At 38.9% G+C, this 17,309-nt stretch overlaps 1 long non-coding RNA gene and 1 pseudogene across 1 annotated transcript in view; one reads left to right on the top strand and one right to left on the bottom strand.

The window, feature by feature from the left end:
- LOC113607984 (uncharacterized) overlaps positions 1–12,286 on the top strand; it is a 39,648-nt gene extending 27,362 nt beyond the window's left edge. Inside the window, exon 3 of the long non-coding RNA XR_003428167.1 lies at positions 12,116–12,286. This is a non-coding gene — a long non-coding RNA (uncharacterized LOC113607984). The remainder of the gene's footprint in view (positions 1–12,115) is intronic.
- A 1,934-nt stretch (positions 12,287–14,220) lies between these two features.
- LOC113607896 (MARCKS-related protein-like) lies at positions 14,221–14,829 on the bottom strand (annotated as a pseudogene).
- Between the last annotated feature and the right edge of the window lie 2,480 nt (positions 14,830–17,309).

A 17,309-nucleotide genomic window follows, 5' to 3' on the forward strand; every position in this document is an offset into this window, starting at 1 on the left:
ATTTAATCAGTGTTGGATGATTAAGTGGATGGGTGGGTGGGTAGAGGGGTGAACCTAGTTTGAGTAATACGAAAGAAAGGAAAGATAAAATATTATAAATTATACGAAAATTCTTCACTGACACAGAGACATTAGGCCTCTATGTTTTGTCTGAGACGAAACAGAGAAAAGAATTAAATCTCTAGTGAAAAATGGCAATTTTAAAGAAGTAATTTTCTTTTGATAGAGAAGGGAAAAAAGAAACTTATTTAAATCAAGCCAACAAGTCCACAGTAGTGTAAGAGGAGATTTTTCAGAGGGTTACCCAGTTTATGGAAGCAAAATGCATACTGAATTGGCTTAATATTAAATAGCCATAACCAAAGGGTGTGGTTATTTTTATACCATTTCTAAACAATTAAGTTTGTTCCAGCTATGTGTGTCATGAAAAAACTTTTGTCAGTGATGTTTAAATTTATGTTAATGATCAAGGGAAATTAAGCTGATGTTTGAAAGTATTTGAGTTTTAGGCATAAAATGCTCCACATAAAATAAACCATACTGTGTACTAAATATTAATGTACAATTAGTAAAGAACTCTGACCCTTTGAAGAAAGACAACTAAAAGTATTTACTGTTAGATAACTTCATTCTGCAAGATGTAATATCGTAGAAATATGGCATTTTCACAATTTACTTTGTCAGGGCAAGGTACCATATTCTCTAAGATTTTGGCTTCTATCATTTTGCCACCATAGTAAGAAATGGCCTTAGTGTTCTGGGTTAGAATTGCCCTGTCAGTATAAGGCAAATTCTAAGGACAATCTGTTTTCTCTCTGTAAAGTGTGTTATAGCAGCCTTGCAAATAATTTTCAAAAATTGACTTGTTCATTGTTTTCCCTACCTGCCCTCACCTCAGGAGAAATATATTTGAACAGTAAATTCATAGTCTTTATTACTTCTGAAGCCCCCATGGTTACTTGCAATGGACAAGTGAATAAGGGAATATTTGCAAGACTGGTATAGAGACTATGAGGAAGAGTAGAGTTTATAGGTAGAATCCATTCGACTCAAAAGCATTTTATTAGTGAGAAATTTATTTTTTAATGTATTTTTATACAGCCCAACTACCTAGCTAATTTATGTTTTAAAAAAATCTCTAGGCGTACCTTTTCTTGTCTTAATTGGCAGTTTTATTGGCATAGCGTTGACAACAGTCCTCATTAATACAACATCCGTCGCACTTAAAGAAACCTAAGATGGTGTACTGCAGGGGGTAAAAATATCTCAAACAACTCTGCACCTTCTTCCCAACATTTGCAATCAGTATAATCAAAGAGTTGAGAGAAATTAATAAAGTGACAGAAACCAATCATGTTCAAAAAGGAACTCTAACACTAAAAGCCTCAACTTCTTAATTATATCCTCTCTTCCATTTCAAGCACACACATGCACAGACCTACATATATCTTAATATCAGCATATTCAAAAATATACTCACTTTTTCAGGCTTGAACTACCTTACAGATCCCCAGAGAGGTGCAAGGTCTAGGAAATTGTTCAGTTAATAGAGAACCAAGAATTCTTTTAACTAAAAATATTTGTAATCAGCCTCCCAAGTGGTTAATAAAACATGTGACTGCATGTGAAGCAGGCCAAAGAAAAACGTGACAAATCCATTTATTTCTTAAAAATCAAAACATTATATTGAGAAATCTGTTACTCACTCACCTGCCAAGTTCTAAGATTAGAAATCTTTGTTTTCACTGCAACAGTTGATGCTACTGCAAACTGCTAAGTCACTTGAGGAACCTGCTCCCTGTTCTATTTCAGATGTTTCTTCTTCAATAACTTTTTAATTAAAAAGCTTTATGGAGAACCCTAAACTTAGAGTCATAAGAGCAATGCTTTTAGATTTCCCCCCTCTCTTATGTGTGTATATATGTCTATAATTCTCCAGATTTATTAAAATAAGTGCTGTCCTACAGGCCGAAATAAAGCTACAAATACAACATCTGTCTCATTTCTCTAATTATCTCATGGATATCTACCAATGTATTAATTAACTTCTAAATTTCATGACTCTGTCGACCATACAGTTCCTTCTCTCAGTATCATCTGCTCTCAGTATTGTTCATAGTTTTAAAAATTAAATCAACCTTTTTCTATAGGTTTCATTTGAGTATGACTTGACCAATCACTATAGAGCTATTTAGTCCACCATTTTATTAAGACACTACGTCTTCATGCATAGTAGTATCATGGTATATTTATTCCTTTGTTTGCAATAGAGAGAAATGTAATAAACCACTAATAGTATCATGGGTTAAGAGATGCTAAAAGGCCAGAGTCTACTGTAAACCGTTCTTCTTACTACATGGTGTGGTGTATGAAACTCTCACCATTAGTGTCACTGTTTTTAGTTAAGTTGAATAGGTCACGACAATTATATAATCTAATAATGTTACAAGGAAGTACTCTAATATCACGACAATAACAGGCTTGATGTAACTTGAAACCTATCTAAACAAAATAAAACCCATAATCCTTGCCAGTGGGTTTGGGACCAAACTTAACTTTTCACTGAGTCTTCAGATTCTACAACTTTTCCACGATTTAAGATGGATTCTTCAAAACTCCAGAAAAAAAATTAAAAAAAAGAATCTTCTTTTTCCCCACACACTATTAACATAGCTAAGGTTTAGAGAAAGCTCCAGAAGTTGAGGAATGTGTGTAACAGATCTTGAACGACAGAGCTGTTTTTGTTCACTCTCCCTCCTTTGCTACAAAGAAAAACAAGAACATGGGTGACCTATAAGGATAAGGGAAACAGATTTCCAACTGTAAGCCTATAAGGGGCCATTGAAAACAAGGGTATGAAAAGAAGTTTTAAAAATTATAAGGAACACATTCAGAGAAGAGTTTCAAATGAAAACAAGCAATTAATGAGGTGGGTAACAACAGGAATTGAGCATATGCCAAGGCCTGCCCCCTATCTCATGCCTCTTTGGTGAGAGATTGCTTTTTTTCCCTTTACTATGTAACCCTATCCTGAACTTTATGACCTTTAGAAGAAAGAAAGATACTCAGGAAATAAAATTAGGATTATCATTGCTGGTAGCAAAGTGAGAGGCTAGTGGGTTTATTGTTTAGAAACCATTCTAAGAAAGAATACCAAAGCAAGGAAATTAACGTTTGTCTGAAAATGATACAAAGAGCACATTGTGGCTGCAAGTCTATAAACTGCATAGTGTTCTAGAATAACTACATGGGCAATATGAAATGATAGTTTAAGGAGTTTGCTTATATATGCAGATACTTAATCTGGATAATTTAAAGAAATAGTTGTGACCTTGGGCAAATTTGATAATCTCTTTGTGTACCTCAGTTTCCCCATCCTTAAAATAGAAATAACAAAGAACCCATCTCATAATTTGTTACTACTAACCTATATAATATATTTAAAATATTTAGAGCTGTGCCTGACACAAAGTAAGCACTCAGTAAATATTACTACTCTGCCATTAAAAGCATAGACTTTTGTTAAAATATCTGAAAAAATACTTCAGTTCTCCAGTATACCTTAAAAAGAGGTTTTGTATGAATGCCTGTAATAGGCTGAATAATATCCCCCAAAGAGATCCAGGTAAATCCTAATCTCTGGAACCTGTGAATGTTACTTTATATGGCAAAAGCATCTTTGCTGATATGATTACATTAAGGATCTTGAGGTAGTGAGACTTTCCTGAATTATCTGGGTGGGCTTTAAATGTAACCACAAGTGTCCTTATAAAAGAGAGGCAGAGGGAGACCTGCATACAGAAGAAGGCCATGTGATGCCTATAGTAAAATGGTTACTTTGCTGGCTTCAAAGATAGAGGAAGGAGCCACAAGCCAAGGAATGTAAGGAATGCATCTCTTGAAGCAGGAAAAGGCAAGGAAACAGATTCCCCCCTAGAGTCTCCAGAGGGAGCAAGTCCCTCCTGACATCCTGATTTTAGCCCAGTGAAACTGATTTTAGAGATCTGTACTCTAGAACTGTAAAAGAATAAATTTCCATTAAGTCAGTAAGTTTGGGGTAATTTGTTACATTAGCAACAGGAAACTAATGTAATGTCACACATGTTAATTAATTAAATTAGCCATGTGCTATGGCGTGAAATGGTTATGGGAAAGTATTATTATCTGGTTTACGTAGTCAAAATAGGGATCTGTTTGCTTAAATTTTACAAACTGATAAGGTTTCTCCACCATCCCAGTGCCCAAAACTGATTTACTGCTCCATTCTCAGGCAGTGAGTGGAGACTTGAACTCAGACAGAGCTATGGGCATTTAGTGGGAGACCCTTTTAGCTTTCTTTCTATGCTTAATTTACCACTTCAGACATGCACACTTTAATTTGCTAATCTGAGGTAAGATGATACTACTTTTTAGGTAGCTGTCTTAAATACAAGCATAGAGACCTGCCACATTTTACAAAGCAAAAAGTGGATGGATCAGGCAGGGAAACTCTTGGTGTTGTGGAAAAATACTGGCTTTGGAGCCAGGGAAATCCAAGTTTGAATCCTAGATCTACTATAAACTTTGAGACCTTTATCCTCTGGATTACAGTTTCCTCCGGCATAAAATAAGAATTTTTTAAAAGGGCCATTTGTGATAAAAATGGTCTCATTTTATTTATAACCACGTGCTCCAAGTCCACATTGTCTTTAGAATCAGGAATTCCAATCCTTTTTCCAGAGGCTCCCCTCATCAAATGTTTCTGAGAATTCATCTCCACTCACTGCCTGAGAATGGAGCAGCAGATCAGATGGTGCCTCTAGCTGGATTTCAACACTGCTGGCCCCTTATAAAATGTTGGTATCTACTGGTCCCAGAGGCTCTGGTGCTACCTCCACTGCCTGCAATACTTCTGACGCAGGCTGCAACACGCTCTGGTGCCCTCTGAGCATATCTACACTGGGTCTTCAAGAAAAAAAAAATGGCAAGAATGGATTCTTGAGGTGAATGGCCAGGCAGAAGGTGAAAGATGTCCTTCCTTCCATGTTACACTTAGTCAGGGTGTGTTCCATAGCAGATAGCTGGCCACAAAGAGGCATCCTGAAGATTTTATGTTTTTAAGCTCATTTGATTCTCCCACACGATTATTTTCCCCTGGGCATTATCACCAGTACTGAATTTGATGAATCCAGAAGGATAGTGCCAAGTAAAATTTAGATAAACGCACAGTTGACAAATCCAAGTATTAATTGGGAGATGTCAGCTCTATTTAGAAGAGCTTCTTAATCTTTTGTAGATTATATCAAGAAAGAACTGTGACCTTCTAAGAACTATCCAACAGTGTCACTAAGACACAGCACTTGGCCTAGAAATGTAATCTCAATGCTCCTCTCAGCATAAAATAGAATTCACCAAATTTGCAGACATTTTCCTTAGAACCTACCACACTGCAGATTCTTTAGAAATTATGCCATCCTTATGAGCCCAGAAGCTACAAACCAGTAAACGGTCTTAGAAAACATTTGGTTACCAGAAAACAATGGTTTATCTTGACCTCTGACAAAATTTGCACATGACTTATTCACTGAGTCAAGCATCTCACTGTGGACCAGCCAGATCATTCATTTGATGGTAAATGATTGTCCATCTAAACCTGTTAATTAAAATATACAGCATTAGATTTTTTTTTTCCATTAGAGAACATCTCTATTGCCTACTGATTGGTCAAATAGAAACAATACCCCAGTTCTTAAATTTTGGAGATGACACACTCCTTCCCATGACAGTGAATGTATGCAAAGCCCACAAAATGTGGTGTATAAGAAATATCAAGAGGCTTTTGTGGTCTGTGGACCCCAGGTTAAAAACTATTGAGACACAAAGAATTTCAAATATGAAGCAAGATTTTCAGACATTTGTGTGACAACACAGAGCTTAGGACATCAAATAGGATTTTTGTTGATAACATAACACTGAGTTGATAATAATTAGTTGTATTGTGTGTCTTTAATGCATTTGGGTGGGAGAATTGGACAAAATAAATATACTTGATTTGGTGTTGCAAATAGATTTTTATTAAAATTTTCTGTTTATATAGGATAGCATATTAGTTGTCTAGGGCTGTCTTCTCACTGTTATGGAGGCTGGAAGTCCAAGATCAAGGTGCCTGCAGGGTTGGTTTCTTCTGATGTCTCTCTTTGGTTTGCAGATAGCTGCCTTTTTGCAGCCTCTTCTTATGATTGTCCCTCTGTGGGTTCACACTCCTAGTGTCTTTTCATACGTCCAAATTTTTTCTTCTTAGGACACTAGTCAGATTGGATTAGGATCCACCATGTGACCTCATTTAATCTTTATGACTTCTTTAAAGGCCCTATTTCCCGTACAGTCACATTCCTAGGTATGGGGGGTGGGGGATGGGGGAGGTAGGGCTTCGACATATGAATTTAGGGGGAGACATAGTTCAGGCCGTAACACATAGTATATGAATTTACTTGCCTTTATTTGCCCCTAAAAGTGTTATTTCAAATTCCAAATTTTCAAACTTGAATTATCCTTCAGAAACATTACATTGTATAGAAATTGCACCTCATTTTCTTATGTTAACCTGATATCAATAAAACTGGCAATGGTTAATTTGTGGCCCAAAGAAAACAACCACAGACAAAAGGCTTTATAAAGAGAAAATAGTAATAACTGTAGTTTGAAGAGCTTTTCTTGGTCTTAAATGTCATCATGGAATAAGTAATGTAAATAATTAATATGTAGTTTTGAAAAGATTTATAATATTTGTTTAATTGTCATGTTTGCTTTTAATGTAGAAGAATTGGTGTACAAGTTATTCTTGGCAATGGAAAGACTATACAAATTATATTTTAATTCTCACCACACTACTGAGTTTGCTATGTTACAAACATATCAATAATATATTTGCAAATCTGCCAGCTGAGGTTGGAAATTGCAAGGGAGAAAGTATTGGTGGGTTTATATTACAATAGGCTAAAAGAGCAAACATTAGACATTTATTTAGAAATAGTACACTTATTGTTAACTTTCACTGTTAAACTAAACTTCCCAAATAAAATATCTTATATTGGTGTGCATGCAGAAATGACAAAAGGTGAATACAAAGAGGTAAAAATTATACAGCTGAAGCATGGACACAAATCCAAAGCAAATGAAATTAATATTGTATATTAAAATGGTAAATATTTAGGCAATAAATCTTACAATATCAAGGTTATCAGTAGGTCAACTTCCACATTTGTGAAAAAGGCATCAAAAAGAGAACAGTCTACTTAGTCCTTCTCCCTTACCAAAAGTCTTTTTTACAAAGAGGAAATCAGTATTTTGTGAGAATTGGATCTTTTTTTTTTCATTTTCCAATGAGCAATCAGTTTTAAGTAATATTAAAGGCATTTGAACCCAGAAAATATGCAAAATATAAACAAAATTTTAACCCTATTGCATGGTGTGTCAGATGAACAACAGAAATAATTGCTGTCAGTTTGTGCTTTTTTGACCAATAATTCTCTGTATTTCCTACAAGTAACTTGAGTGATGCAAATGACCTTATTTTTACAGCATGCTTTTATTAAATAGTTTATTATTTTGGCAGACTAATAAAGATTTTGGTATTTGCTTTTATTTGCAATAATATTACCACCACATAAAAAAAGGATTTTATGTTCTTTTTGAGGAACAAGGAGGATAAAAGTGGTGATGGATAGCGCAACTGAGGCATCAGCAATGAGCTGGAAATGAGACACATAAATATGAAAGCAGAGCTAAGAAAATAGAACTGCACCCTTGGCCTTTCTTAAAAGAACATGCACACTTCATGGTTCATTCACACTGTTACAGAAACTCCTTTTGTTTCCAGTGAATCAGGGAATACATGTGAAGTCTGAAACACTATTCTTACTCATAGCTGACTGACTTCTTCTATTTAATTAGACTCATTCCAGGGAAATATTTCCAAGCTTTCTGAGGATGTTTAGATTTGAGAAAAAAAAATAATCAATTGACTAAAAAGTTGGTGGCTGGAGGGACGGAAGGGGAATCAAAACAGATTTACTATTTTTATCATTAATTAGCACAGTGCACAGAAATGAAAGCATTCCACACTGTAGCATCTTAGAGTCAATAGAGAAATTGTGTAGTATTTAAGCATATTCGATGTAGGTGGCTAGGCAATTGAATGTGTCATTAAGGACAAATAATATTATATATATATATATATATATATAAACAATGGGTAGCCCACATTAGATGGAGGCTTTGGGAATTATAGCATTATATCTTGCCAGTGATGGTATGCGTTTATTCAAAAATTATAATTGTTTTTGTGTTGGATGTTTTCTGACAATGTCAGTATGTAAATTTTACATGTCAAATATTATATATTTATTGTCACCAGAGTATGTTTAGTATTAATTTTATCTTTTTCCGTTAATAACATGTTTCCTTGTAGCAGCATTTAATTGTTACCATGAATGAAAGCAGATTGTGATGAAGAAATGAAGGGAAGGTAAATCTTTTATTCAGGGCTAGAACCTGAATTGGCAGCTCTTAGCTCAGTAATATTCAAACGTGGAACTATTTTTCTTTGCACATGAAAGTGCAGCCAATAGATGAAAGTAGGAAGAAGTAATATGTTGTGAGCTGAGAAATCCACTGCTTTCATTATTGACATAATTCTTCAGATCTTACAGAGGGAGAGAGCTCTACCATTTGGACTCTTGCTGCAAAGACTTACAATAGACATGATTCTGACAAGAGGTTGGTGGTAGCTGAACAGACTTAACAATTAATGGTATGCCAAGGCTGAGTTCAGAGAATTGCTTTACCCAATGCCAATCATTCATTCCTGGCAGTAGCACTTCACATCTTTCCTGGGATGCCGTCCAACCACAGTGGCATCTAAAATATATCGAGCAGTGTTACAGTTGGAGGTGAAATTGAAACTTGCGCCAAACAGAAGTGACAAATTCACATGGCTGAGTGTTGCCTAGCAATCAGGTCCAAGGGGGATGTGGCAATTCTGCGTTTACCCATAAGGGTGTGTAAAGGGGGAAAGAAGTATTTACATTAGAGCTTAGGTGGTCTGATGAGTAGAGCCAGGTGTATGAGAGACTTCATTTCACTTCCAGAGTGTTAGGAGGTAGGAATTGAAGTGGCATAGGGAAAGGAGGGCAGCAGCTGAAGTTGGTAGGATAAGCAGCTTTCAAGTCGGAGGTTCTCAGCAATTAACCTGGGGGAGGGGGAGAGCAGCAAGATGCCAAGATGCCAGACTTGCTTCAGAAATTCATGGCAATTAGCCATCCTGCTGCCTTTTGACTGCAGGCCTCTGATGCACCTCTGTTCAGCTGACACTTGGCAGCTGGGTGGCCCCAGGGTAAAGCGAGCAAATGGTGGCCTTCTCGTCCCAGAAATCCACCTGGGAGCAAAGCTCCCGCTGGGCAGCCAGACTCAAGAGGTTAGTGGAAGGAATGGAACGCTCAAACTGCAATGCTAACCTTGTGCCCTCATTTACTGTTTCTTTTGAGGGTTTCCCATTCCACCTATTTTTTATTGGTCTTTTCTTTACCTTGGAGAATGCTACTCAAACTCCCCCTACCCTATACTCTATAGTACAAAGTGACTGTCAGAATCAACGATCAACCTACGAAACAGCAAGTGGATACATCAAAAACCAACTCTGGGGAAAGAGACACAGTGCTTGCCCTATAAAATTTTCTCAGGTCACAACCTGAGAAATTTTGTGCAAATAATTTTGTCTTGGGTTTTCCACCCCTCCTTATTTGGAAGAAGAATAAAACTGGAAATTTGTAGTGTAGATTTAACTGTTTAGTGGAGGAACTCATGGAGGTATTACAGCCACCACACCGTAGATGGTTTTCTTCTTTGCCTACTTTTTTGTTGTTCTCTTTCTTTTGAACTGTTAGGACCTCATTAACCTGATGAGTCTAGACTTCACGGCCCTGTGTGAGAGAAGAGCCCAATCTAGACTGAGATGGTGGACATTGTCATTCCCCCGTGTGGTGCTCACTAATCCATAGACTTACTCTTAATGAATCTCAGGCCTGAGTGAGTGCCCATTCCCAATGTTGCAAAGCTTCAATACTATGTCTAGGGTGTTTGGCTAAATTTGTAAGTAATCTGTTGTTTTCTCAAGGAGACTACAACTTCTAAGGGCAGGAACTTCTAAGTAGGGTCAGATAAGATAAAAAGGTGAAAATGTAAAGTGCTATGTAATTGTAAGGTATTTTTGTTATTTCTATTATGTGTGGTATGCTGCTCATTTCACAATAGATGTTTAATAAATGCTGGTGGATCAATGGACAGACTAGATTCATGGATGAATTGATAATGACTGACGAATGTATAAAACCACACATACATTTAAGAGATTCAATAGATCATAAAGCTGGCTAATAATAATAACAACAACTAAATTTAGGGACTGCTCATTTTATGTCAGCCTAAATTCTTTACATTAATTAACTCATTTAATTCTCACAACAACAATATGAGGTAGATATTATGATTCTCATTTAAAATGAGAGGGTTGTTGCACAGAAAGGTTAATCAGTTTTCCCAAATTGTTAGTAAGTGAGGAGAACTTCTTTCTAATTGGACTTCAGAAGTAACCTCCATTAATGGTATTAATTACCCATATATATTAAACTTTGGATCTATTCTATTTAATTTCTTTAAGCATGAAAAGCTAAAGCAGAATGCAGTCAGTACACTCTTGTGGTAGGCAGAATAGGACACTTCAAAAATTACCATATCCGGGCTTCCCTGGTGGCGCAGTGGTTGAGAGTCCGCCTGCCAATGCAGGGGACACGGGTTCGTGCCCCGGTCCGGGAAGATCCCACATGCCGTGGAGCGGCTGGGCCCGTGAGCCATGGCCGCTGAGCCTGCGCGTCCGGAGCCTGTGCTCTGCAACGGGAGAGGCCACAACAGTGAGAGGCCTGCGTACCACAAAAAAAAAAAAAAAAAATTTACCATATCCAAATCCCTGGGTCCCCTAAATATATTAAGTTACATGGCAAAAGGGAATTAAGGTTGCAGATGGGATTATGGTTGCCTATCAGATGACCTGGATCTAGGGAGAGGCTATCCTCAATTAATCAGGTGGGTCCTATGTAATCACAAGAAAATACAGAAATATGAAGAGAGAGGCAGAAGAGTCAGTGTCAGAGGAATGCACTGAGGGAAAGACTTGACCACCATTATTATCTTTGAAGATGGAAGGGGACCATGATCCAAGGAATGCATACAGTCTCTAGAAGAGGGAAAAGGCAAGAAAATGGACTTTCCTCTGGGCCCTGCCCATACCTTGATTTTAACACAGTGAGACCCATTCTAGACTTCTGACCTCCAAAACTGTAGGGTAATAAATTCATGTTGTTTGAAGTCATTAGGTTCGTGGTAATTTGTTACAGCAGAAACAGGAGACTAATACAGCTTTCAAATTCCAAGATTACAGAATGAATTTTGATTTCTCACTAATCCAATGCTGGAGTTTATTGACATAACTTCAAGAGTCAAAAATTGGAAGTCTCGGCCTGATTTAGATTCATTATTAGTCTTATTTTCATTAGAACTATGTACGAGGAAAATCTCTCGACATAATCTATAATTTCTGAACACTTTCTCTAAAACAAGCAATGTCTATTTTTATTCCATTTTAAGTATATTATGATCGTTAAAATTATAGACATAGGCACCCAAAATTACCTGGAAAAGAGAGACACCAAGTTCCATGGTCTACGATTTAACCTTTTCTGCCCTGTTACTTCACTTTCCTTGCTCTTTGTCTCTCCTCTTCTTTCGCATCTTCCTTCACCTGTCCTTTGTTTAACTCTCAAAACAATGATCTCCTCAAACCTGATACTTCTCTGGCTAAAGATCCATTAAGAATGCATCCCTTTTTTAAAGCCTCAGTATCCTAACATTTCTATTTCTCTTCTTTTCCCCTTTAGTAATAGTAGTATTAATAATGATAATAGATGGAATCCATTAGGCACTTCCTATGTGCTAATATTGTGATAAATGCTGTACATACATTGTATCATTTAATCCTCATAAAAAATAAGAGGTAAGTACTCTTATTATTTCTGTCTTTCAGATAAGAAAACGGAGGCATAAAGAGGGTTAGAAACTTGCCCTAATTCCGTTAGCTCAAAAGTGGAAGAGCTGGGATTCAAATCCAGAGAAGTGTCCACTTCAGGTGAGTGATCTTAACCTCACATTCTGCTGCCTTCTGGTTTAGTTTCTCCCTGGAAGCAGCTACTAGACTGCCTCCTATGCAAAAAGTACCTGAATTATGCATAGTGCTTAAGATAACAAAAGATAAAAGTGTTAAGTGCTCTGTCCTGAGGAGAGCCCTAGGTGGTTAAGAAATAAGCAGAGTAAAAATGGGGTAAGTTAGAAATCCAGGCAGGTGTTGTGCACGCAAAAGCCAGAGTTATCCACAATGGAAAGTAGACCCTGAGAATATCAATGCAGGGCCCTTGGCTTATTTAGTTTCATATTTTGAGCACTTAGCACCAAGCTCAGTGTACAGTGAGTGTTCCACCAGTGATTTTAAACTTGGGTTTGCTGGACCACCAGGGATGTGATGATAATATTGGAGAATCCATGTGTTTTACAGTCAGTATTCTAAAATGTCAAAGAAAGTGATCCATTTACAATGATAAGACTGCACAGACTGTTTAAAGAGATGAGTTTCTCGGCTGTTGGCTAGGATTCTACCAGTTCAGTAAGATTATATCCTGGTTACTTCATGATGACCGGAAGCTTTGATTAACAGATATGTATGTGTAATAAAACAGGAAACCAAATATTGCTTAAAATAAATTTTGTTTGCTAAACAAAATATATCAAAACATAAGGACTGTGGAGTCTAATGAATTAAAAAGCTTTACTTAATGGTGAAAAATTTGAGAACCGTAATGTGTACTCAAATATTAATTAAAAGTTGAGTGAATAGGTTCAAATTTTGTGTCTCCAAATATCCCCAGTTATAATCTAGTGCTTCTATTAACAGATTAATGAACTACTTCTTGTAGTCATCATACTTTAGTGCTAATTGGCTTATCAGCTGAACTTCTGGGACAGGTGACATGTAGCTGAGATCTGGGCACAGAAGGAATGTGAGTTTTAATCAGAGGGAAGACAAATTTTCTGGAAAGGGCTACATAATTTTATCTAGTAGGAAGTATTAAGGGGCTAATTTCTTTTGGGCTGGGGGGTGTAGGTGTAGAAGAGAGTAACACAAAAGAGGAGAAAAAGTATGGAAAGAAGAGATAATACAGCCAGAGACAAACATTATCTATTACACAATTTGCCTACTCCTGGTACTTTCAACCAAAACAGAAGCAATTAATAAATAATTTCTGGGCCTCTACATTAAAGTACTGTGCCATTCAAAATATGATTCAAGAAAACAAACAAACAAAATATGATTCTTTTTTTTTTTTTAAAGAGACATTTATTCCTTTTCCAAGGGTTACAGTAAAACCAGGTGGAAGAGAATGGTTTTAGCAGTTAGAAAAAAAAATTACAAATCTGGGGTTTGGCCATTAAAAGTTATTTACAACAATGGGAGGGGAAAAAAACAACAAGAAGTTGTTTCACATTACATACCTCTCCCCCACCCCAAAGCTTAATACTTGCTTACCAACTCAAAAAAGAGACACAGTTGATTCACAAGCTGGAGGTTTGAACTCTAGTAAGACATTTATAAAAACCTAAACGGGGGCAGTGTCCTCCCTAGCCCAGGGGCCACTAGGCACAGCACAAGATACTAAAAACTCAACAGGGGAAGGCTGGACACTCAGGGTTTGGGAGTGTAGGCACCCCCAGATCTGGCTCAGGGATTTGGGGAGTAAACAAAACCTACTTGGAAAAGAATTGGGGAAGAAAACCAGCAATTGCCTTCTGCACAGGTGGGGACAGGGAAGGAGGAAGGGACAGGGGCAGGAGCATTTCCCATCACTAACCTAACTTGGGAAACTGTAAGGGACCATCTTCAACTGGCCTTAAGAGGAAAACCAGATGGATGAGTGGAGAATCCACAGGAGGAAGAGGATGAGAGGAAACGTGGCTAGGGGGCAACAGCCCCTTCCTTTCTGGGCGCAGGAAGGCAGCCAGGGCACCAGGTCCAGGCAGTGACCTCACAAGGACAGCACAGTTTTTGCAGCTTAAGATCACCCACCTGCCCCCACCCAGCTACTCATTCTGCCCACCAGCTGGTGTAGGGCCCCTCTCCACCCAGAGCGGTGGATGGCTCTGCGCCTGGGGCCCTGCCTCTTCTGTGTCTCCTCCCTTGGAGGCAGCACCAGCCTCTGCCCCTGTGGCCTGGGGCTCCTGGCTCTCAGGGGTGGCGCATGCCTTCCCTTCCTGGGCAGTGCCTTCCTCACTGCAGGCACCGACCCACCCTGCTCCTGCCCTTCCTGTGGGTGAGGAAGCAGACGGATCCCCCAACCCCCCTTCCGATTTCTCCTGAAGGACAGCCCACTCAATTTGGAAGCCTTCTTGAAAGAGAATTTCTTCTTCTTCTTGGGGGTCTCCTTGGGGGAGACCTCCCCTTTGCCCTCAGCGCCCTGGGTAGGGAGTGCCGGCTCGATGACATCGCCAGTGGCCCCGGCTGCCTCCTCTGTTCCGTTCACGGTGGTGGGGGGGGGGGGGGGGGGCGGCGACTCTCTTCACCTTTGGGGGATAAGTCTGCAATGCTTTTCACGTGGTCGTTCTCCTGTCCGTTGATCTTAGCGGGGGAAGCGCCTGCTGCCTCCTCCGCGTTCACGTCGCCCGGGGAGACTTGGAGCTCTGGCTGCCCATGGCGGGGGTTGTGCTGGGGGGATGCCCGCAGCCGCCCCGGGCTCGCGCCGCAAGGGATAGTTCGGTCGGGGTGGGCCTGGCCGGCGGAGGGGTGGGGCTCGCGCCTGAGTGGGAGGGGTGTGTGTGGGGGGAACCGAGCTCCACCCCCGCTCAGCGCCAGACCCGCTCGCTGCGCGCCAGAATGCCTAAAATGTGATTCTTGTTCTTTGTCCTCAAGGGGAAATGAGATTTCAGCACCGGGCTGGCACTAGGATGAGGAGAGTAGGGCACTTCATTTAAGCATATGAAAATGTATATAGTGACATAAAGTAAATCATTATTTCATTTAACAATACAGAGATATCATCAGGTAGTACCAGAAGAATTAACCAGGAAATGATAAAAATTTGGGGGGAGGGAGCCATCATGGCCTGGAATCAAGAGGTATTGAGCCAATGTACTGGGGTCTGGAGGGGCATCTATCTGACTTGCCCTATATTCCTAGACATGTGCCACACTGGATTACTCTTACTAAAATAGATTTTTTCACTCTCTCTTCTCCTAATAAATAGAAGAGAGCAACTGAAGCTCAAGGCACCCCTTTTTCTTCTCATGACAGCCCTAAGATTCTCAACCTAGCTGGCAAATGCTATAGCACTAATCAGAGTGCTGGGCCTATAGAGCCACTTAATACCTTCTAATTATATGGTAAGGAATAACAGACATTTAACTTGGAGAAGATCTCACCAAATGGCAACCCTACCACTTCCTCGCAGTATGAACTTGGGTTAATTACATATTGATTTTATTTTCCTTATCTATGTAACGGGATTGCTAACTTCTACCAAAAAGGTTAACCAATCTATAAGCGTAACTGAAATAACATGTAGACATATCTGATGCTTATTAGACAAATGTTGACTATAAATTTGAAAGGTGACCATATTGCTATAGACAGATGGAGGCTAACACCTTTCATTGAGGGAAGTTGTGTGGTATTTAGAAATTGGGCCCTGCTGGTCCTTGATTTTTTTACTTACAAAATGAAGGCCTTAAAACAGGTAGATTTTGGAAGATCACTGAAATTCTAATGGTCTCTGTTTCTGAGAAGCAACCATCTAGTCAAATTCTTTCTAGGCCCTAAAGCACTGATACAATGTTAAATATAAAAAGAATAATGGAAAACTTAGCACTAATTAAAGAGACAGCGTATCATCTCTTTCCTCGTTGTGTACATGCTTATATCTTGGATACGTATCAGTTGGGGTTAGTGGGTGATGATATTATTAGGCTGGCAAAAACAAAAACAAAAATAAAAAGCAGTGAGAATTTTGTTTAGCCAAATTTATTCAATTTAATAAGAAACTACATCTTTTATTTATTTTTGATGTTGGGGGTAGGAGTTTATTAATTAATTAATTAATTTTTGCTGTGTTGCGTCTTCGTTTCTGTGCGAGGGCTTTCTCTAGTTGACTGTGGCAAGCGGGGGCCACTCTTCATCGCGGTGCGTGGACCTCTCACTATCGCAGCCTCTCTTGTGGAGCACAGGCTCCAGACGCGCAGACTCAGTAGTTGTGGCTCATGGGCCTAGCTGCTCCGCGGCATGTGGGATCCTCCCAGACCAGGGCTCGAACCCATGTCCCCTGCATTAGCAGGCAGATTCTCAACCACTGTGCCACTAGGGAAGCCCCAAGAAACTACATCTTATTCAGGGGTTCTTCCTACAATTTTGGTATCAAATTGTCTTTTCTTTATACAGCGGTGATAAAAGATAGTACTTATGTATTCAAATTACCTTTCATAGGAAATGAAAAGTTGGCAGTTTTATATCACTTTCCCAGTTTTTTCTATTGTTGATTAATTTTTAGGTTCATAAAATTTGAAAATCTAGAAATCCCTGACCTATAGCACCAACCAATAAATAGTTTTTATTTTTATCATTAACGTTGGCATTGTCATGAACGATGTTAAGAGGAAACTTTCTGAAAGGAATATCTGATTGTTTATTGAAAAGTACCAAGTTTTTAAAGCCTCACTGGCCTTTCTCAGAATCAAAGCCTAACCAGGCCTTCCCCCAGCTTCCCACCCCCACTCTGAGGAGGAAAAGATGTGAGAAGAAAGAAGAAGCAAGAGTCAGATTTTTTTCTGCTCCTGTGGGATCCTACTATCTGAAATATTTACAAGTGTGGAAATGGCACAGAGGAAGCCCACTTACTGCTGGAGAAGAAAGGTCGGAACTGGGCTTGCAGCATCCTCAGTGAGCCAGCTCAGAAGGCTTCTCTGCCCTGACCTAGCTCCAGGCAAGTAGCTATCAGGCCTGTTTGGGGTAAGTGATGCAAGGAAGATAAAACACCAACAGCAATTTTAATGTCATGACTGCTGCTTGAGTTGCCACACTCCCAGCAGAATAATACAGCTACATTTTAGAGGATTTTCATTGGATGAAATTTTAGCAGGTATATTAGAAAAACTGAGGGGAGTAACTCTATAAAAGTTTAAAG

The sequence above is a fragment of the Aethalodelphis obliquidens genome, unplaced genomic scaffold (genome assembly GCF_003676395.1).
Source record: "Aethalodelphis obliquidens isolate GAN/ISIS:26980383/991018 unplaced genomic scaffold, ASM367639v1 scaffold51, whole genome shotgun sequence".
Classification (NCBI taxonomy): Eukaryota; Metazoa; Chordata; class Mammalia; order Artiodactyla; family Delphinidae; genus Aethalodelphis; species Aethalodelphis obliquidens.